Source organism: Entelurus aequoreus, linkage group LG07 (assembly GCF_033978785.1).
Source record: "Entelurus aequoreus isolate RoL-2023_Sb linkage group LG07, RoL_Eaeq_v1.1, whole genome shotgun sequence".
In the NCBI taxonomy this organism is placed as follows: Eukaryota; Metazoa; Chordata; class Actinopteri; order Syngnathiformes; family Syngnathidae; genus Entelurus; species Entelurus aequoreus.
In genome coordinates this window covers 6,940,188-6,963,670 of record NC_084737.1, presented here as the reverse complement: position 1 = coordinate 6,963,670, position 23,483 = coordinate 6,940,188, and the positions used below count along the sequence as shown (strand labels likewise).

Below are 23,483 nucleotides of genomic sequence, written 5' to 3'. Positions count from 1 at the left end.
CTTTTAGCTCTTATTTCCAAAATTGTGTACACTACTGAATTGGGGTCTTATGGCCGCTTATGTGGACACTTATACTGCCATCTGGTGGCGTCAGAAGAGTATAACATACAATGGAATTTGGGGGGGGAAAAAAAGTGTAAAAATAAGAACTAGCATGTCACTAAACATGAAGTACACGTTTGTGTACTTATGGACTAAGTACATCATATCAAAAGATGATTCTTAGTTTGTATTCTAATTAGAGTCCAATAAGCCCAAATAGCAAAGAGAAATAAAAAAAAAGCATGTAAACAAACAGCTTGGGCCATAAGAGGTTATAAATGTACAAAATAAAACAAACATATTTATAATGCATACAAATGCCATGAATTTAGAAAGCATTATTACTCAATTTTACTTTTCTTTTACAAAAAAAGACATGAAAATACAAACTGTGTGGGAGATAACGGCAAAAATGAAGAGTGTGAGGTCAGATAACGCGAGTGTGTATAATGTACAAGGCAAAGTATTACATGCATATAAGAAGTTACTCTAATCTGATTTGTTATAACAAATGATCATCTAATAGTAGCATATTTCATCTTTAAACCTCTAAAGGCTCAGTGGCCACATGCGTGGACAGCACCTTTTTAGCTCTTATTTCCAAAATTGTGTACACTACTGAATTGGGGTCTTATGGCCACTTATGTGGACACTTATACTGCCATCTGGTGGTGTCAGAAGAGTAGAACATACAATGGAATTTGGGGGAAAAAAGGGTAAAAATAAGAATTAGCATGTCACTAAATATGAAGTACACGTTTGTGTACTTATGGTTACTAAGTACATCATATCAAAAGATGATTCTTAGTTTGTATTCTAATTAGGGTCCAATAAGCCCAAATAGCAAAGATAAATAAAAAAAGCATGTAAACAAACAGCTTGAGCCTTAAAGGCCTACTGAAATGAATTTAAAAAAAAATTTAAACGGGGATAGCAGATCCATTCTATGTGTCATACTTGATCATTTCGCGATATTGCCATATTTTTGCTGAAAGGATTTAGTAGAGAACATCGACGATAAAGTTGCAACTTTTGGTCGCTGATAAAAAAAGCCTTGCCTGTACCGGAAGTAGCGTGACGTCACCAGAGGAAGGACTCCTCAAAATTTCCCATTGTTTTCAATGCAGCTAGAGCGATTCGGACCGAGAAAGCGACGATTACCCCATTAATTTGAGCGAGGACGAAAGATTTGTGGATGAAGAACGTTAGAGTGAAGGACTAGAATGCAGTGCAAGACATATGTTTTTTCGCTCTGACCGTAACTTAGGTACAAGCTGGCTCATTGGATTCCACACTCTCTCCTTTTTCTACTGTGGATCACGGATTTGTATTTCAAACCACCTCGGATACTATATCCTCTTGAAAATGAGAGTCGAGAACGCGGAATGGACATTCACAGTGACTTTTATCTCCACGACAATACATCGGTGAAGCTCTTTAGCTACTGAGCTAACGTGATAGCATCGGGCTCAAATGCATTTAGAAACAACATAAATAAACCCCCGACTGGAAGGATAGACAGAAAATCAACAATACTATTAAACCAGGGACATGTAAATACACGGTTAATGCTTTCCAGCCTGGCAAAGATTAACAATGCTGTTGCTAACGACGCCATTGAAGCTAACTTAGCAACGGGACCTCACAGAGCTATGCTAAAAACATTAGTTATCCACCTACACTAGCCAGCCCTCATCTGCTCATCAACACCCGTGCTCACCTGTGTTCCAGCGATCGACGGAAGGACGAATGACTTCACCCGATCATCCGTGCGGTTGGCGGCTAGCGTCGGCTAGCGCGTCTGCTATCCAAGTAAGTCCTCCTGGTTGTGTTGCTGCAGCCAGCCGCTAATACACCGATCCCACCTACAAATTTCTTCTTTGCAGTCTTCATTGTTCATTAAACAAATTGCAAAAGATTCACCAACACAGATGTCCAGAATACTGTGGGATTTTGAAATGAAAACAGAGCTTTTTTGTATTGGATTCAATGGGGTACCAATACTTCCGTATCAACCGTTGACGTCACGCGCATACGTCATCATATGGAGACGTTTTCAGCCGGGAAATTTAAAATTGCACTTTATAAGTTAACCCGGCCGTATTGGCATGTGTTGCAATGTTACGATTTCATCATAGATATATAAACTATCAGACTGCGTGGTCGGTAGTAGTGGCTTTCAGTAGGCCTTTAAGAGGTTAAATACAACTCTCTACAAACCCAACATCCTGCATGGCCAGTTCATTGCAAACTAAATTGTCTTTATTTACAAAAACACATACTTTAGGTCTAGGTTATGTCTAGGGCGGGGGTGAGCAACCCGCGGCTCTTTAGCGCCGCCCTAGTGGCTCCCTGGAACTCTTTCAGAGATGTGTGAAAATGGAAGAAAAAAATATATTTTTTGTTTTAATATATTTTCTGTAGGAGGACAAACGTGACACAAACCTTCCTACGTGTCAGAAATCCCACTGTTTATGTTATACATCCTTCACTGATGAGAGTATTTGGCAAGCACCGTTTTGTCCTACTAATTTCAACGATCCTTGAACTCATCGTAGTTTGTTCACATGTACAACTTTCTCCGCCGCCGCCACAGAAAGACGTGTTTCATGCCACGCCTTCTTTGTCTCGTTTTGTCCACCAAAATTTTTATGCTGTGCGTGAATGCACAAAGGTGAGCGTTGTTGATGTTATTGATTCGCTGGAGTGCTTATCAGGCATATTTGTTCAATCCATGACTGCAAGCTAATCGATGCTAACATGCTATTCAGGCTAGTTGTATGTACATATTGCATCATTATGCCTCGTTTGTACGGAACGACACAGGAAGTCCTTCATGCCGACAGCCACAAGTGGATTACTAATTCATTTTTGCAGCTTGTCCTTTATAAAGTGTACAAAGTAATAGGTGTATAAATGACACAATATGTTACTGCATAGACTAATTAGGAGCCTTTGTTTGTTTACTTACTACTAAAAGACAAGTTGTCTAGTATGTTCACTATTTTATTTAAGGACTAAATTACAATAATAAACATATGTTTCATGTACACTAACATTTTTTGTTCAAATAAAGCCAATAATGCCATTTTTTGGTGGTCCCCTTTATTTAGAAAAGTATCGAAAAGTATTAAAATACATTTTGGTACCGGTACCAAAATATCGGTATCACAACAACCCTAATTTGGCGCATCGATGAGCTTCAAGAGTTAGTCACCTGAAATGGTTTTCACTTCACAGGTGTGCTTGAAGCTAATAATGCAATTTTTTTTTTGGGTCCCCTTTATTTAGAAAAGTATCGAAGCTCATCGAGAGAATGCCAAGAGTGTGCAGATGATTTTTTTGTTAAAATAAAGCCAATAATGAAATTTTTTGTGGTGCCCTTTATTTAGAAAAGTATGGAAATACACTACCGTTCAAAAGTTTGGGGTCACATTGAAATGTCCTTATTTTTGAAGGAAAAGCACTGTACTTTTCAATGAAGATAACTTTAAACTAGTCTTAACTTTAAAGAAATACACTCTATACATTGCTAATGTGGTAAATGACTATTCTAGCTGCAAATGTCTGGTTTTTGGTGCAATATCTACATAGGTGTATAGAGGCCCATTTCCAGCAACTATCACTCCAGTGTTCTAATGGTACAATGTGTTTGCTCATTGGCTCAGAAGGCTAATTGATGATTAGAAAACCCTTGTGCAATCATGTTCACACATCTGAAAACAGTTTAGCTCGTTACAGAAGCTACAAAACTGACCTTCCTTTGAGCAGATTGAGTTTCTGGAGCATCACATTTGTGGGGTCAATTAAACGCTCAAAATGGCCAGAAAAAGAGAACTTTCATCTGAAACTCGACAGTCTATTCTTGTTCTTAGAAATGAAGGCTATTCCACAAAATTGTTTGGGTGACCCCAAACTTTTGAACGGTAGTGTACATGTTGGTAGCGGTACCAACATATTTGTATCGAGACAACCCTAATTTGGCGCCATGTAAATGGAAAATGCCGCAAATAGAGGCGTTGATAAATGGAGATTCTGCTGTATTGACACCACAAAAACGAAAATATTACTGCTTCAAAAAACACGTGGCCTTTTAAATGTTCTGATACGGGCCTTCCGGAATAAGATGCTGGCCAATAAAAACGTGTTAAAAACTATTTGTAAAAACACAGACACTAAATTAGGAAGGAAAATGTCAGCGCCTTCATCTCCTCTGCTAAAAAACAATTGTTTAGTTCCAGGAAGGAGGAGGAGAGCGCGGAGGGAAAAGTGAGCGAGTGAATGCTTATTAGACACCTGCACTGTCACACTCCTGATTACAGTCAGGAGAAAAAGAATGTTCCGGCAAAATGCTACTTGTGTGCCAGCCAGGGAGCTGAGAAATACTTCCAAAATGTACGCTTGTGTTTAATATGACTTCGATATTTCAACCACAGGCATGTAAAAAATATTTAAGTTAAATAAAAAATGTATCGCCATCAATTACGGATATTTAGTAATAATTCAAATAAAATAGTTAATTGAAAAGTAAAACATAAAAATATATATGTATATGTACAGTACAGGCCAAAAGTTTGGACACACCTTCTCATTCAATGCCTTTTCTTTATTTTCATGACTATTTACATTGTACACCTTATCAACCCTGAGATCGGTAGGTTGTGAGTTCAAACCCCCGGCCGAGTCATACCAAAGACTTAAAAAAAAAAAAAGGGACCCTGTGGAGGGGGGCGTGGCCTGCGGACCGGCCTCGAAGACAGCGACAGGTGAGTAGATGGCCCAGGTGGGCCTTGTTATCTAATCACCTCTCGCCTTTATTAGCAGCAGCCTGGGCGAGACACGTAGTTGGAGTTGGAGTGGGAGCGAGAGAGAGAGAGAGAGAGACACAGACGCAGAAAAAGACATTTTACTGCAAAGCAAAAACCTTGCATTCTCGTTGTCTCTCCTTCGACAAATGGACAAAGTTTTTCACTAAGTAGAAACACAGCTGACCCGGTTCTCCTGCCGTCTGAGAAGTGTTGTATCCCAAATAGCGGCAATCGCTTTCTCTTAAGGTATTCATGTGTGATTTCCACAAGAAGAAGGAGAAACACGGGCATGTCTGGATGACTCGCCTCCATATTTGCAGCGGTTAGCTCCGAGCTACGAAACCGCTTTGTTATGAATCTGGCTGTGGTGCGTTCTTTCTGACGTCACTTCCTGTGTGGGGCGCTGTCTTTCTGGCGTCACTTCCTCTCCGAACTCAGTTTGTAAACGATCAATGAGTCCATACAAAAGATTCAAGAATTACACGGCTGACTTACCCGTGTAAAAATTTGTCCGAGGAGGGGGACCTTAAACGCTGAATTAGTGTGGCTGAAACGGGGCTTAGGCTAAATAATTATTTGTTTAAGGCAGTGTTTTTCAACCACTGGGCCGCGGCACAATAGTGTCCTGTTAGATACAGTCTGGTGTGCCGTGGGAGAGGAGCTAATTTCACCATTTTTTGCAAACCAGTAATTCTAGTCTGCAAATGATGTGTTGTTGTTGAGTGTCGGTGCTGTCTAGAGCTTGTAATACTATTCCATATCAGTAGGTGGCAGCCGGTAGCTAATTGCTTTGTAGATGTCGGAAACAGCGGGAGGCAGTGTGCAGGTAAAAAGGTATCTAATGCTTAAACCAAAAATAAACAAAAGGTGAGTGCCCCTAAGAAAAGGCATTGAAGCTTAGGGAAGGCTATGCAGAACCAAACTAAAACTGAACTGGCTACAAAGTAAACAAAAACAGAATGCTGGACGACAGCAAAGACTTACTGTGGAGCAAAGACGGCGTCCACAAAGTACATCCGAACATGACATGACAAAGAAGGATAAAAACAACTGAAATATTCTTGATTGCAAAAAACAAATTAGATGCGGGAAATATCGCTCAAAGGAAGACATGAAACTGCTACAGAAAAATACCATAAAAAGAGAAAAAGCCACCAAAATAGGAGCGCAAGACAAGATCTAAAACACTACACACAGGAAAACAGCAAAAAACTCCAAATAAGTCATGGCTTGATGTGACAGGTGGTGACAGTACACCTACTTTGAGACAAGAGCTATAGTGATGCATGCTTGGTTATGCTTTAAAGTCATATCCAACAATTGCGACAACGACTTTTTACTGTCAATTGAGTTTCGTTTTTTAATGATTTCTGCTGGTGGTGTGCCTCCGCATTTTTTCAACGCAAAAAAATGTGCCTTGGCTCAAAAAAGGTTGAAAAACACTGCTCTAGACACTTTGTTGACTCAATGCCACCTTTATTATTATTGTGTGAAAGCTCCAAAACATTCTCACATATGCTTTTCTACACCAGGATTCATCTGTTTGTTATTCTTCTCCTTCTCCAGATTTTGGCGCGCTCTACCTTCCACATTTTTCACCCGATTCCAAACGTTCCAACTTGAAACTGTTCAGACTATTCGGGAATCGCGGGCTTTCCCTTGACAAATTCCAAAAATTCCCAGATTTCCCAGAATTCAAGGTTTTCCGGGACATTTTTCCCATTGTTCAAACTTCCACTATTTCCACATTTTTCAACCCATTCAAACCATTCCACCTTCAACACATTCCACTCACCCTGAAAATTCAAACTACCATTTTTCCAAGTTCATAGAAATTCCCGGATTTTCCAGAATTCCTGTTTTTTCAAACCATTTTTCCACCCTTTTTTCTGTCGACTACTTCCACATTTTTCAACCCACTTCAACTGTTGCACCATCAAAACATTCCTCTTAATCAGGACAAAAAATTAAGTTTTTTTTTTATCCGGAAAAATTCCCGGTTTTCCCGAAATTCCTTAATGCCATTTCTCAATTAAAAATGTTACAACTTCAACATTTCTCGACCCATATGAAAAAATTCCTTTTCCCGAAACTTCCAAATTTGGGGGAAATTTCCATTGAAATCAATGGGACATTTTTCAAAGTTCCACAACTCCCACATTTTTTATCCGATTCAAACCGTTCCAACTTCAAAATATTCAACCTGTTCAGGAATTGTGTGCCCTACTTAAACAATTCTAAAAAAAATCCCGGATTTCCCATGATTCCTTTTTTTTTTTTCATTTTCCCCATTCAAAATGAGTTGTCCATTGTTCAAACTTCCACAATTCCCACATTTTTCAACCCATTCCAACCATTCCACCTACAACACATTCAACTCATCCCAGACATTCAACATTTTTCCACGTTCAACAAATTTCCAGGAATTCCTAGTTTAAAGTCATATCCAACAATTGCGACAACGACTTTTTACTGTCAACTGAGTTTTGTTTTTTAAATGATTTCTGCTGATGGTGTGCCTCCGCATTTTTTCAACGCAAAAAATGTGCCTTGGCTCTAAAAATTTTGAAAAACACTGATTTAAGGGGTTCAACGACTTGGCCTTAAACTAAAACAAAACATAATCCGGGCAATGGATCATCACAACTGATCCGGATTGCAGTCTGGATTCAGGACTTGTTTACTATCGGGAGGTAGGGCCTGGCGGAGGTCTGCGCTCTGAGTGCTTTTCTAGTTGCTAATAAGTGATGTTGACATACACCGTCGACTGCTGGCGTTGCGTCATTTCTTTGAAAAATGGGTCATTCTTTTCACATTATTGATTTTAGTTATGTCGACAACCCCTTATGTCAGCTAGTCTGAGTGGGCGTCGACAGAAACATGTTTTTTTCTTTGACTATTGTTAACTGCTTGGCATACACTGCAAAAAGTCAGTGTTCAAAAACAAGGGGAAAAAAATACAAAAATGAGGGGTATTTTACTTGAACTAAGCAAAATTATCTGCCAATAGAACAAGAAAATTGGGCTTGTCAAGACTTTCCAAAACAAGTCAAATTAGCTAACCCTAATGAACCCAAAAATACCTTAAAATAAGTATATTCTCACTAATAACAAGTGCACTTTTCTTGGTAGAAAAAGAAGAGACCTTTTTGCTCAATATGTTGGAAAATATTCTTAAATTAAGTAAATGCTAGTGCCATTAACTTGACATAATGATATGCACTTGGCATTACATTTCTTGAAACCAACAAACTTATACTAAAAACTAGTTTATTTTTCTTAATGGAAAGGCAACAAGGCAACCGCTTGTTACTCTCGGGGTCTCCGGCAAATCATATTGTGTAAAAATGCATTTTTCTATGGATAACATGACATCATCGCACCAAGTGCTTGCTCTTTCAGTCAATTAGTGTGCATATATACAGCCCCGCCCCCGGGCAAATTTTTTTTAATTGTAATTTTGAAGAATTTATCTGAATGTGCATGAACTATTTCTGTTCAAAATTGTTTGAAATGTTAAATGTTTAAATATTAACTGTCAGTTTACTGTACTGTGCCAACTGTACTACTATATAATTATGTATGTTCTATTGCAGGGGTGTCCAAACTTTTTCCACTGAGGGCCGCACAAGGAAAAATGTAAGCATGCGGGGGCCATTTTGATATTTTTCATTTTCAAACCTTAACAAAATATATGGATTTTTTTTGTTTTTAACGTTTAGGGCTCCCGGGGACCATAAAGGGTCTCAGTCATTAAAATGTAAAAAATAAGTCAAATTATTATTATTTTTTATTTAACACTTACAGTAAATCTCTATATCAACTTCAGGTTGATATAAAGTAAAAAAAAAAAAAAAAAAGGTTTTATGCCTTTTCTGTCGAAGACAACTTTGTTTTTTATAGTAAAACTGAAATATGCAGTATTTAGTAACTAGAGCCCTAAAATATCAATAATGCAGGACACCATTGATTTTAATTCTTTAATATTTTTGAGTAATCACAGTGAAATGTTAAATAAAATACTACTAAATATATTTGGGATCCAAAAGGTCCCCCACTCATAAAGTGATACATTTTTATTAGTTTTTTTTTTTACTTATAACACTTAAATTACGAGATCAACTTCAGACGTATCTGTCGTTTTTACGTTTGAACTATTATTTTGTTTGTATTATGCTCTTTTGTCAAATAAAACTTTTATGTTTTTTATGGCAACCACACAATATATGCAATATTTTTTCCACATAAAACATTTTCAAGTGATATTTTTCAAATAATAATTCATTATAACATAGATTTTTAGTCTTTTTTTTTTTTTTTTAGCAATGGCAAAAAAAAAAAAAAAAAAAAAAAAAAAAAAAACAGCCTGCATGGCAGCTTTGTGGCAACATTGCAACTTTTTCTTGTTAGATTTCACCTCATTCCACTTTTTTAAAATGTTTAAAAATTTTTTTTCAATATTATCAAATTTGCAATTTTTGCAGAATGTGTGGCGGGCCCGGTAAACAATTAGCTGCGGGCCGCACTTTGGACACCCCTGTTCTATTGTTTCATTGAAAATAAAATAGCAAAGTCCATTTGGCTGTCATCTGTTTTAATTATGAGACACAATTGTGTCAAATTCATGATTTTTTTATTTCATGCTTGAAGTAAGAAATGATTACTTTAAAAAAGTAGTTTTATACTTGTGAGTGTTGATGACACAACAGTTGATATTCTAGTTTCAAGCATGTTTTACTCAATTTAGGTCATCAAATCTCCGCAACAAGCTGTAATATCTTACTGAGATCATTTAGGACCAAAACCCTTAAAACAAGTAAAACACTCTAACATAAAATCTGCTTAGTGAGAAGAATTATCTTATCAGACAGAAAATAAGCAAATATCACCCTTATTTGAGATATATTACATTTACTTAGATTTCAGTTTTTGCAGTGTAGTTTGACCTACATCAGTTTGGTTTGAGCCTTTTTAATGAATTAAAAGGCGAATATCAAAGAGATCCTTTCATTTGAGGTCTGGTTGGGGCGTACAGCTACAGTTCCTCAGCATGAGAAGCCTAGAATAATCACGGAGTAAGAGCGTCCTCTGTGTTTTAAAGTCGAGCGAATGCTTGAGAGGTCAGGAATACTCCCACAATGCACCAGCAGCGTGGACGTGCGCGGGCCTACGCCGCTCTCCTACTGCATTAAATCACACTTAACCCCTGCAGGCTGTTTTGAGTCCTCACTTTAAACGGCTGCTGTGCTTTTTTTCCCTCTCCCTACACTCGCTGGAGGATTTTACGCGTTTGCTCCTCTCGCAAGAAGGAAAGCGCTAGAACGGGATCATGACAGGCAACAAGGCTGTTCCCTCCGCCAGATCGGCGGCGGTCTGGCCTCTCCGTGTGCCAGCGCCATCGCAAGGCATGTTCTCCAGATTGCCTGCTGACTCACTTGCTTGTGTCGAGCTCCCCGTAGTGCCCTCTTCATCACCGCTATGCGGCATGAGCATTTTTACTCAACCCAGACCGCAAAACCTCAACAACTCCATATGCAAATATATACAAAGTATTTGGCCACCCATCCAAATGATGAGAATCAGGAGCCCTAATCACTTGGCCCGGTGTATCAAATCAAGCACTTAGCCATGGAGACTGTTTCTACAAACAATTGTGAAAGAATGGGCCGTGGAACTGTCATAGGATGCCACCTGTGCGATAAATCCCGTCGTGAAATTTCCTCGCTCCTAAATATTCCAAAGTCAACTTTATAATAAGAAAAGTAAAGAGTTTGGGAACAACAGCAACTCAGCCACCGAGTGGTAGGCCACGTAAACTGACAGAGAGGTCAGCATAGTGCAAAGACTTTCTGCACAGTCAGTTGCTACAGAGCTCCAAACTTCATGTGACCTTCCAATTAGCCCACGTACAGTACGCAGAGAGCTTAATGGAATGGGTTTCCATGGCCGAGCAGCTGCATCTAAGCCATACATCACCGAGTCCAATGCAAAGCGTGGGATGCAGTGGTGTAAAGCATGTCGCCACTGGACTCTAGAGTAGCAGACTCTAGAGCCTTCTCTGGACGCTTTTCCTCTGGCAATCTGATGGACCAATCTGCATTTGAAGGTTGCCAGGAGAACGCTACATTTCGGACTGCATTGTGGTGACTGTGAAATTTGGTGGAGGAGGAATTATGGGGTGGGGTTGTTTTTCAGGAGTTGGGCTTGGCTCCAGTGAAAGGAACTTTGAATGCTCCAGGATACCAAAACATTTTGGACAATGAGTTCCACAAGTTCTGGGAAGAGCCAAAATGAGAATCATGTCAAAAATACCCCCCGGGATGACTCACAAGGGAGCCGGGAAGAAAAAGGCAAAAAAATGGCCAAAATGTGGAAAAAGGGTCAAAATGGTCAAAATTCCCTCCCAGGGGATGTGTTCCACAAGTCCTGGGAAGAGCCAAAATGAGAAAAATGTCAAAAATACCCCCGAGACGACACACAGGCAACCCGGGGGAAAAAATGCAAACAGGTTAAAATGTGAAAAAATACCAAAAAAGGTCAACATTTCATCCCAGGGAGTGAGTTCCACAAGTTTTGGGAAGAGCCAAAATGAGAAGCATGTCAAAAATACCCCCCGGGATGACTCACAAGGGAGCTGGGAAAAAAAAGGCAAAAAAAGGCCAAAATGTGGAAAAATTGTCAAAATTCCCTCCCAGGGGATGAGTTCCACAAGTCCTGGGAAGAGCCAAAATGAGAAGAATGTCAAAAATACCCCCGAGACGACACACAGGCAACCCGGGGAAAAAAATGCAAACAGGTTAAAATGTGAAAAAATACCAAAAAAGGTCAATCCCAGGGAGTGAGTTCCACAAGTTTTGGGAAGAGCCACAATGAGAAGCATGTCAAAAATACCCCCCGGGATGACTCACAGGGGAGCCAAGAAAAAAAAGGCAAAAAATGGTCAAAATGTGGAAAAATTGTCAAAATTCCCTCCCAGGGCATGAGTTCCACAAGTCCTTGGAAGAGCCAAAATGAGAAGAATGTCAAAAATACCCCCGAGACGACACACAGGCAACCCGGGAAAAAAAATGCAAACAGGATCAAATGTGAAAAAATACCAAAAAAGGTCAAAATTTCATCCCAGGGAGTAAGTTCCACAAGTTCTGGGAAGAGCCAAAATGAGAAGCATGTCAAAAATACCCCCCGGGATGACTCACAGGGGAGCCGGGAAGAAAAAGGCAAAAAAATGGCCAAAATGTGGAAAAAGGGTCAAAATGGTCAAAATTCCCTCCCAGGTGATGTGTTCCACAAGTCCTGGGAAGAGCCAAAATGAGAAAAATGTCAAAAATACCCCCGAGACGACACACAGGCAACCCGGGGAAAAAAATGCAAACAGGTTAAAATGTGAAAAAATACCAAAAAAGGTCAACATTTCATCCCAGGGAGTGAGTTCCACAAGTTTTGGGAAGAGCCAAAATGAGAAGCATGTCAAAGATACCCCCCCGGGATGACTCACAGGGGAGCCGGGAAGAAAAAGGCAAAAACAGGCCAAAATGTGGAAAAATACCGAAAAAGGTCATCAGAATCAGGTAATACATCAACTTATATTCTTGTCTTCATGAAAGAAAGGAAGGTTAAACATGCTTGTATTGTCACTAAACACATTTATAGAGTCCGCCCTGAGATGGGTAGGTTGTGAGTTCAAACCCCGGCCGAGTCGTACCAAAGACTATAAAAATGGGAGCCATTACCTCCCTGCTTGGCACTCATCATCAAGGGTTGGAATTGGGGGTTAAATCACCAAAAATGATTCCCGGGCGCGGCCACCGCTGCTGCTCACTGCTCCCCTCACCTCCCGGGGGGTGATCAAGGGTGATGGGTCAAATGCAGAGGATAATTTCGCCGCATCTGGTGTGTGGGTGACAATCATGGGTACTTTAACTTGAACTTGTTAACAAAAACCTCTCTTCCATAAATAAATCAATATAAATGATGTATATGAATGAGGTAGATCCCCTCCACTTGGTCAGTTGAAAAGTAGCACAAAAAGTGTGGCCACCCCGGATGTAAACAGTTGTAAATACAAGTTTTTTTAAATGCAACTTTCTTCCGAATTTACGCACTGATGACTTATTTAGTCCCGCAGTACTTATAACAGCTACTACACTCAAATCTAAGTAAGATTAAATATCTTAATATTAATTAATTAATAATATATTAAATAATAAGGGTGATATTTGCTTATTTTCTGTCTGAAAAGATAATTCTTCTCACTAAGCAGATTTTATGTTAGAGTGTTTTACTTGTTTTAAGCGTTTTGGTCCTAAATGATCTCAGTAAGATATTACAGCTTGTTGCTGAGATTTGATGACCTATATTGAGTAAAACATGCTTGAAACTAGAATATCAACTGTTGTGTCATCAACACTCACAAGTATAAAACTGCTTTTTTTAAAGTAATCATTTCTTACTTCAAGCATGAAAAAAAAAATCATCAATTTGACACAATCGTGTCTCATAATTAAAACAGATGACAGCCAAATGGACTTTGCTGTTTTATTTTCAATGAAACAATAGAAAATACGTACTCATGTAGTAGTACAGTTGGCACAGTACAGCAAACTGACAGTTAATATTTAAACATTTAACATTTCTAACTATTTTGAACAGAAATAGTTCATGCACATTCAGATAAATTCTTCAAAATTACAATAAAAAAACATTCAACCGGGGGCCGGGCTGTATATATGCGCACTAATTGACTGAAAGAGCACGCACTTGGCGCGATGATGTCATGTTATCCATGGAAAAATGCATCTTTAGACCATATGATTTGCCTGAGCGGCTAAGAGACCCCGAGAGTAACAAGCGGTTGCCTTGTTGTCTTTCCATTAAGAACAATAAATTAGTTTTTAGTATAAGTTTGCTGGTTTCAAGAAATGTAATGCCGAGCGCATATCATTATGTCAAGATAATGGCACTAGCATTTACTTCATTTAAGAATATTTTTCAACACATTGAGCAAAAAGGTCTCTTTTTTTTTTCTACCAAGAAAAGTGCACTTGTTATTAGTGAGAATATACTTATTTTAAGGTATTTTTGGGTTCATTGAGGTTAGCTAATTTGACTTGTTTTGGAAAGTCTTGACAAGCCGAATTTTCTTGTTCTATTGGCAGATAATTTGACTTAGGTCAAGTAAAATACCCCTCATTTTTGTATATTTTTTTTCTTGTTTTTGAACACTGACTTTCTGCAGTGTGGGTGGTAGTATTTCTCTTAAACAACACCTTCTTCTTCCCTCTTTTAACATGAGTTTATTTGATTAAACAGTGGGTAAGTTTACGGAGGAGCGTTTAAAAGTGAAAGTGAAACAAAGGTCAGGTGAATATGCTATGTGAAATATCAGGGAATGGATGACCATGAATTGATTAACGTCATACTTGCCAACCTTGAAACCTCCGATACCGGGAGGTGGGGGGCAACAAGCTGAACTCAAGTATTTCAGATATATATATATATATATATATATATATATATATATATATATATAATATATATATATATATATATATATATATATATATATATATATATATATATATATATATATATATATATATATATATATATATATAAAATATATATATGTATATGTATGAAATACTTGACTTTCAGTGAATTCTAGCTATATATATATATATTTATTTTATTATACATATAAATAAAATAAATACTTGAATTTCAGTGTTCTGGAGGCTATCCAGTAGATGGCAGTATTGTCCTGTTTAAGAGTGTCACAACATTGCAGTTTACGGCAGAAGAACTGCTTTACGGTAGACTAAAAGTCACTGCTGTTGTTGTGTGTTGTTACCGCGCTGGGAGGACGTTAATGAAACTGCCTAACAATAAACCCACATAAGAAACCAAGAACTCGCCCTCGATCATTCTACAGTTATGACGTCATTGGGCAGGCAAGCTGTTTATATTGTGGGAAAGCGGACGTGAGAACAGGCTGAACCCCACTCAGGTCCGCATTGAGCTGGAGGGGGCGTGGCCTCCGGCTCCGGCTGAATACCGGGAGATTGTCGGGAGAAAATTTCTGCCGGGAGGTTATCGGGAGAGGCGCTGAATACCGGGAGTCTCCCGCTAAAAACGGGAGGGTTGGCAAGTATGATTAACGTGGACCCCGACTTAAACTTATTGGGGTGTTACCATTTAGTGGTCAATTGTACGGAATATGTACTGAACTGTGCAATCTACAGTTTCAATCAATCAATCAATGGATGGTGGTCAGAGAGTGCCAGGAAATGAAGGCCCATCAATGAAGGACTTTTAATGTCTTTCTCTTCACGCCAGTGGAAGTGAGGCGTCACGGACAATTGGACAGATTCTTCCAATCTGCGCGTGAGTCAGGGAATCTGCATTTGGCCAATTTAGCGATAACATGCGAGTCGACGGCGAGGCTCAAACATATTCATGGACGCCTTGTTATTCCTCCACGGGAACGGCTTTCGGGACGACATCCGAAACCCGGGTGCGGTCCGCTTCCCTTGGGTTGAAAACGACCACCACGACCGCAACGCCAGTCTCTTTGCCGTACCCAAACATTAATCCACTTCCTACTCCCATAACAGTCCTCTAATGGACTCTAAGAGGTTTCTAGAAATGATGAGGTGGCAGCTCTCTTTTTCCCCCCTCTCCGTCTCTGGAATATGATTAAATTCCCAAACTGTCCAAAGTGGAGCCTCTCGCCGTGTTGGAATTCTAGCAGGGACGTCGCATTTGTAGAACAAGTGTGTCTTTTTTGAGAAGGCTTCCTGACGTTGGTGCGGTCCGCCGCAAAATTTCTGCAGCACAGGGACGAATACTGGGAAAATGATGATGATGATTTATTGGCTCTCATGGTTGTCTACGTCTCTCACGTCCACATGATTTGGTACACCAGGACAATATACTGGCAGCTGATTTAAGCGCTGTATTTTGAGTCATATTACCATACTTTAGCATCATTTCAAACTCATTTGATGTATTATTACAATGGCTGTCCTGCATTATCGCTCTCAGTTTGGGGGGAGGTGTGTTAACAAGAAGTCGTTACCCTGTCATTGTCGTGCATGTCCTGAAGGGCTGCACGAATAATCAACATCACAGGGAGCCTGGAAGAAAAAGGCAAAAACAGGCCAAAATGTGGAAAAATGACAAAAAATAATAAAAATTCCCTCCCCGGGAGTGAGTTCCACAAGTCCCGGGAAGAGCCAAAATGAGAAAAACTTCAAAAATACCCCCGGGATGACTCACAGGGGAGCCAGAAAAAAAAAGGCAAAAACAGGCCAAAATCTGGAAGAATTGTCAAAATGGTCAAAATTCCCTCCCAGGGAGTGAGTTTCACAAGTCCTGGGAAGAGCCAAAATGAGAAGAATGTCAAAAATCCCCCTGGGACGACTCACAGGGGACCCGGGGAAAAAATGCAAACAGGTTAAAATGTGGAAAAATACCAAAAAATACCAAAATAGGTCAAAATCTGCGGGCTATAGAGCATTTTCTATTCGGGCTCCAATACTATGGAATGCCCTCCCGGTAAAAGTTAGAGATGCTACCTCAGTAGAAGCATTTAAGTCTCATCTTAAAACTCATTTGTATAATCTAGCCTTTAAATAGACTCCCTGTTTAGACCAGTTGATCTGCCGTTTCTTTTCTTTTCTTTTCTACTCTGCTCCCAACCCGGGGTGGACCGCTAGCCTGTCCATCGGATGGGGACATCTCTACGCTGCTGACCCGTCTCCGCTCGGGATGGTTCCTGCTGGCCCCACTATGGACTGGACTTTCGCTGATGTGTTGGACTTTCACAATATTATGTCAGACCCACTCGACATCCATTGCTTTCGGTCTCCCCTAGAGGGGGGGGTTACCCACATATGCGGTCCTCTCCAAGGTTTCTCATAGTAATTCACATTGACGTCCCACTGGGTGAGTTTTCCTTGCCGTATGTGGGCTCTGTACCGAGGATGTCGTTGTGGCTTGTACAGCCCTTTGAGACACTTGTGATTTAGGGCTATATAAATAAACATTGATTGATTGATTGAAAATTCCCTCCCAGAGAGTGAGTTCCACAAGTCCCGGGAAGAGCCAAAATGAGAAAAATGTCAAAAATTCCCCTCGGGATGACTCACAGGCGACCCGGGAAGAAAAATGCAAACATGTTAAAATAAGGAAAAATACCAAAAAATGTAAAAATTCCCTCCAAGGGAGTGAGTTCCACAAGTCCCGGGAAGAGCCAAAATCTGGAAGAATTGTCAAAATGGTCAAAATTCCCTCCCAGGGAGTGAGTTCCACAAGTCCCGGGAACAGCCAAAATGAGAAGAATGTCAAAAATCCCCCCCGGGATGACTCACAGGGGAGTCGGGAAGAAAAGGGCAAAAACAGGCCAAAATGTGGAAAAATTGTCAAAATGGTCAAATTCCCTCCCAAGGAAATTGAGTTCCACAAGTCCCGGGAAGAGTCAAAATGAGAAAAATGTCAAAAATACCCTCCGGGATGGCTCACAGGCGACCCAGGAAAAAAATTGCAAATAGGTTAAAATGTGGAAAAATATCGAAAAAGGTCAAAATTACCTCCCAGGGAGTGAGTTCCACAAGTCCTGGAAAGAGCCAAAATGAGAAGAATGTCAAAAGGGAAGAAAAAGGCAAAAACAGGCCAAAATGTGGAAAAATTGTCAAAATGGTCAAAATTCCCTCCCAGGGAGTGAGTTCCACAAGTCCCGGGAACAGCCAAAATGAGAAGAATGTCAAAAATCCCCCCCGGGATGACTCACAGGGGAGTCGGGAAGAAAAAGGCAAAAACAGGCCAAAATGTGGAAAAATTGTCAAAATGGTCAAAATTCCCTCCAAGGAAATTGAGTTCCACAAGTCCCGGGAAGAGCCAAAATGAGAAGAATGTAAAAGATACCCTCCGGGATGGCTCACAGGCAACCCAGGAAAAAAATTGCAAATAGGTTAAAATGTGGAAAAATATCGAAAAAGGTCAAAATTACCTCCCAGGGAGTGAGTTCCACAAGTCCTGGAAAGAGCCAAAATGAGAAGAATGTCAAAAGGGAAGAAAATGGCAAAAACAGGCCAAAATGTGGAAAAATGGTCAAAATGGTCAAAATTCCCTCCCAGGGAGTGAGTTCCACAAGTCCCGGGAAGAGCCAAATGAGAAGAATGTCAAAAATTCCCCTCAGGATCACTCACAGGCGACCCGGGAAGAAAAATGCAAACAGGTTAATAAAATAAGGAAAAAAACCAAAAAAGGTCAAAATTCCCTCCCAGGGAGTGAGTTCACAAGTCCCGGAAGGCAAGTTTATTTATGCCTGTTTTCAGAATAAAATAGTTGTAGATTAAAAGGGATATGTTAAAAAAACATGGCTGCCATCAAGCAAAATGTCATTAATTGTCCACAAGTTGATCACTTGTGTACTGATGATCAAACTTTGAGGATATTGGTATGACATGTATGTCTTACCAACACAGCCCATAGGGGGCACCACAAATCTCGGCAACTAATACGCTAACTATTACAGCACGCTACTGTACCCACAAGGTGGCGCTGCAGTCACAACTTCACCAAAAGATTGCATCAATCAAGTAAGTCACGGCCAAATACTCCTCACGCCCGCACGCTCATCGAAGATGGCGCGAGCGTGACATCAGGCGAGCGTGACATGGCGCCGTCTTTCCGCAAAACAATCCGTTGATCTTCCAGCTGCAGTCAAGCGACCTAAATGTTTGCCGGTTGCGTACACAAGCACTTTGTCGCTCGCTGCTAAAAGCGTCAGGTCGGCGGGCAGGAGCCCCTTCATATCGGCCCGCCCAACGCCACCACCTCGCTTTTTTTTAAAAACGCGGTCAGAATTGAAGGGCAGTCCCGGCGGGATGAGGCGAAAGATGGTAAAGTCTACTTTAGCACTTTTAAGATGTCAGTAAAGAAAGTGCTGATGTTGAGGAGACAGAAATGGACAACAGGCGCTAAAGCAGAGGTGTCCAAAGTGCGGCCCGCGGAACATTCTAAAAATACTAATAAAAAATACATGAAAAAGTGGAATAAAAGAACAAACAGGTGAAATGTTGCAATCGTGACTCTGATAACACAAAGCTGCTGTTTCTTTTTTTAAACGGTCATTTCTCAAAGAAAAACAATGAATCAAAATCAATGTTATGATTTATTGACCTATTGAAGGCTCCCATTAATCCACATCAATTATTCTACTTTGAAATATTCTTTGAGGAAAACATTGCATATTTAGTGTTTGCCATTAATAACTAAGTTTTTTATAACAAAAAGGGCATTGAAAAAAATAATTAAAATAGATGAGCGTTGGAATTCAAAATAAAATAAATAATTAAAAATAATGTATGACTTATTTACATGGGGTCCTTTTGGGTCCCTTAAAATATTAGTGGGATTTTTTTAAAATGTCATCTCTCAAAAAAAAAAAAAAAAAAATTGATTTTATTATGATTTATTGACCTATTAAGGTTCCAATTATTTCACGTCAAATATTCTACTTTGTAACATTTTTTGAGGAAAACATTGCATATTTAGTGTTTGCCATTAATAACTAAGTTTTCTATAACAATAAGGACATTGAAAAAAATCATTAAAGTAGATGAGTGTTGGAAGTTAAAAAAAGAAAAGAAATTAAAAATAATGTATGACTTATTTACATGGGGTCCTTTTGGATCCCTTAAAATATTAGTGGGATTTTTTTTTAACTGTCATCCCTCAAAAAATAATCAAAATTGATTTTATTATGATTTATTGACCTATTAAAGCTCCAATTATTTCACATCAAATATTCTACTTTGTAATATTTTTTGAGGAAAACATTGCATATTTAGTGTTTGCCATTAATAACTAAGTTTTCTATAACAAAAAGGACATTGAAAAAAATCATTAAAATAGATGAGTGTTGGAAGTTAAAAAAAAAAAAAAGAAATTAAAAATAATGTATGACTTATTTACATGGGGTCCTTTTGGATCCCTGAGAATATTAGTGGGATTTTTTTTTTTAAACTGTCATCCCTCAAAAAAATAAACAAAATAAAATAAAAATGTATTTTATTATGATTTATTGACCTATTAAGGCTCCAATTATTTCACATAAAATATTATACTTTGCAACATTTTTTGAGGAAAACATTGCATATTTAGTGTTTGCCATTAATAACTAAGTTTTTTATAACAAAAAGGGCATTTAAAAAAAAAATTAAAATAGATGAGCGTCGGAATTAAAAATAAAATAAATAATTAAAAATAATGTATGACTTATTTACATGGGGTCCTTTTGGATCCCTTAAAATATTAGTGGGATTTTTATTTAACTGTCATCTCTCCAAAAAAAAAAAATAAAAAAAAAATTTGATTTTATTATGATTTATTGACCTATTAAGGTTCCAATTATTTCACGTCAAATATTCTACTTTGTAACATTTTTTGAGGAAAACATTGCATATTTAGTGTTTGCCATTAATAACTAAGTTTTCTATAAGCAACAGAGCGTTGAAAAAAATCATTAAAATAGGTGAGTGTTGGAAGTTTAAAAAAAAAAGAAATTAAAAATAATGTATGACTTATTTACTTGGGGTCCTTTTGGATCCCTGAGAATATTAGTGGGATTTTTTTTTAAACTGTCATCCCTCAAAAAAATAAAATAAAAATGGATTTTATTATGATTTATTGACCTATTAAGGCTCCAATTATTTCACATCAAATATTCTACTTTGTAATATTTTTTTGAGGAAAACATTGCATATTTAGTGTTTGCCATTAATAACTAAGTTTTCTATAACAAAAAGGACATTGAAAAAAATCATTAAAATAGATGAGTGTTGGAAGTTAAAAAAAAAAGAAATTAAAAATAATGTATGACTTATTTACATGGGGTCCTTTTGGATTTCTGAGAATATTAGTGGGATTTATTTTTTAAACTGCCATCCCTCAAAAAATAATCAAAATTGATTTTATTATGATTTATTGACCTATTAAGGCTCCAATTATTTCACATCAAATATTCTACTTTGTAATATTTTTTGAGGAAAACATTGCATATTTAGTGTTTGCCATTAATAACTAAGTTTTCTATAACAAAAAGGACATTGAAAAAAATCATTAAAGTAGATGAGTGTTGGAAGTTAAAAAAAGAAAAGAAATTAAAAATAATGTATGACTTATTTACATGGGGTCCTTTTGGATCCCTGAGAATATTAGTGGGATTTTTTTTTTAACTGTCATCCCTCAAAAAAATAAACAAAATAAAATAAAAATGTATTTTATTATGATTTATTGACCTATTAAGGCTCCAATTATTTCACATCAAATATTATACTTTGTAACATTTTTTGAGGAAAACATTGCATATTTAGTGCTTGCCATTAATAACTAAGTTTTTTATAACAAAAAGGGCATTGAAAAAAATAATTAAAATAGATGAGCGTTGGAATTAAAAATAAAATAAATAATTAAAAATAATGTATGACTTATTTACATGGGGTCCTTTTGGATCCCTTAAAATATTAGTGGGACTTTTTTTAAATGTCATCGGTCAAAAAAAAAAAAAAAAAAAGATTTTATTATGATTTATTGACCTATTAAGGTTCCAATTATTTCACGTCAAATATTCTACTTTGTAACATTTTTTTGAGGAAAACATTGCATATTTAGTGTTTGCCATTAATAACTAAGTTTTCTATAAGCAACAGAGCGTAGAAAAAAATCATTAAAATAGGTGAGTGTTGGAAGTTAAAAAAAGAAAATAAATTAAAAATAATGTATGACTTATTTACATGGGGTCCTTTTGGATCCCTGAGAATATTAGTGGGATTTTTTTTTAAACTGTCATCCCTCAAAAAATAATCAAAATTGATTTTATTATGATTTATTGACCTATTAAGGCTCCAATTATTTCACATCAAATATTCTACTTTGTAATATTTTTTGAGGAAAACATTGCATATTTAGTGTTTGCCATTAATAACTAAGTTTTCTATAACAAAAAGGACATTGAAAAAAATCATTAAAATAGATGAGTGTTGGAAGTTTTTAAAAAAAAGAAATTAAAAATAATGTATGACTTATTTACATGGGGTCCTTTTGGATTTTTGAGAATATTAGTGGGATTTTTTTTTTTAAACTGCCATCCCTCAAAAAATAATCAAAATTGATTTTATTATGATTTATTGACCTATTAAGGCTCCAATTATTTCACATCAAATATTCTACTTTGTAATATTTTTTGAGGAAAACATTGCATATTTAGTGTTTGCCATTAATAACTAAGATTTGTATAAAAAACAGGGCATTGAAAAAAATCATTAAAATAGATGAGTGTTGGAAGTTAAAAAAAAAAAAGAAATTAAAAATAATGTATGACTTATTTACATGGGGTCCTTTTGGATCCCTGAGAATATTAGTGGGATTTTTTTTAAACTGTCATCCCTCAAAAAATAATCAAAATTGATTTTATTATGATTTATTGACCTATTAAGGCTCCAATTATTTCACATCAAATATTCTACTTTGTAATATTTTTTGAGGAAAACATTGCATATTTAGTGTTTGCCATTAATAACTAAGTTTTCTATAACAAAAAGGACATTGAAAAAAATCATTAAAATAGATGAGTGTTGGAAGTTTAAAAAAAAAGAAATTAAAAATAATGTATGACTTATTTACATGGGGTCCTTTTGGATTTCTGAGAATATTAGTGGGATTTATTTTTTAAACTGCCATCCCTCAAAAAATAATCAAAATTGATTTTATTATGATTTATTGACCTATTAAGGCTCCAATTATTTCACATCAAATATTCTACTTTGTAATATTTTTTGAGGAAAACATTGCATATTTAGTGTTTGCCATTAATAACTAAGTTTTCTATAACAAAAAGGACTGAAAAAAATCATTAAAATAGATGAGTGTTGGAAGTTTAAAAAAAAAAGAAATGAAAAATAATGTATGACTTATTTACATGGGGTCCTTTTGGATCCCTGAGAATATTAGTGGGATTTTTTTTTAAACTGTCATCCCTAGAAAAAAAAAAGAAAAAAAATCAAAATAGATTTTATTATGATTTATTGACCTATTAAGGCTCCAATTACTTCACATCAAATATTCTACTTTGTAATATTTTTTGAGGAAAACATTGCATATTTAGTGTTTGCCATTAATAACTAAGTTTTCTATAAGAAACAGGACATTGAAAAAAATCATTAAAATAGGTGAGTGTTGGAAGTTAAAAAAAGAAAATAAATTAAAAATAATGTATAACTTATTTACATGGGGTCCTTTTGGATCCCTGAGAATATTAGTGGGATTTTTTTTAAACTGTCATCCCTCAAAAAAATTAAAAATTGATTTTATTATGATTTATTGACCTATTAAGGCTCCAATTACTTCACATCAAATATTCTACATTGTAATATTTTTTGAGGAAAACATTGCCATTAATTAAGTTTTCTATAACAAAAAGGGCATTGAAAAAATCATTAATATAGATGAGTGTTGGAAGTAAAAAAAAAAATAATGTATGACTTATTTACATGGGGTCCTTTTGGATCCCTGAGAATATTAGTGGGATGTTTTTTTTAACTGTCATCCCTCAAAAAAATAAAATAAAAA

At 37.1% G+C, this 23,483-nt stretch overlaps 1 protein-coding gene across 2 annotated transcripts in view; it reads right to left on the bottom strand.

Annotated features, from left to right (window-relative positions):
* Positions 1-23,483, bottom strand: part of kcng1 (potassium voltage-gated channel, subfamily G, member 1) — a 70,174-nt gene that overhangs the window by 6,336 nt on the left and 40,355 nt on the right. The window lies entirely within an intron of this gene.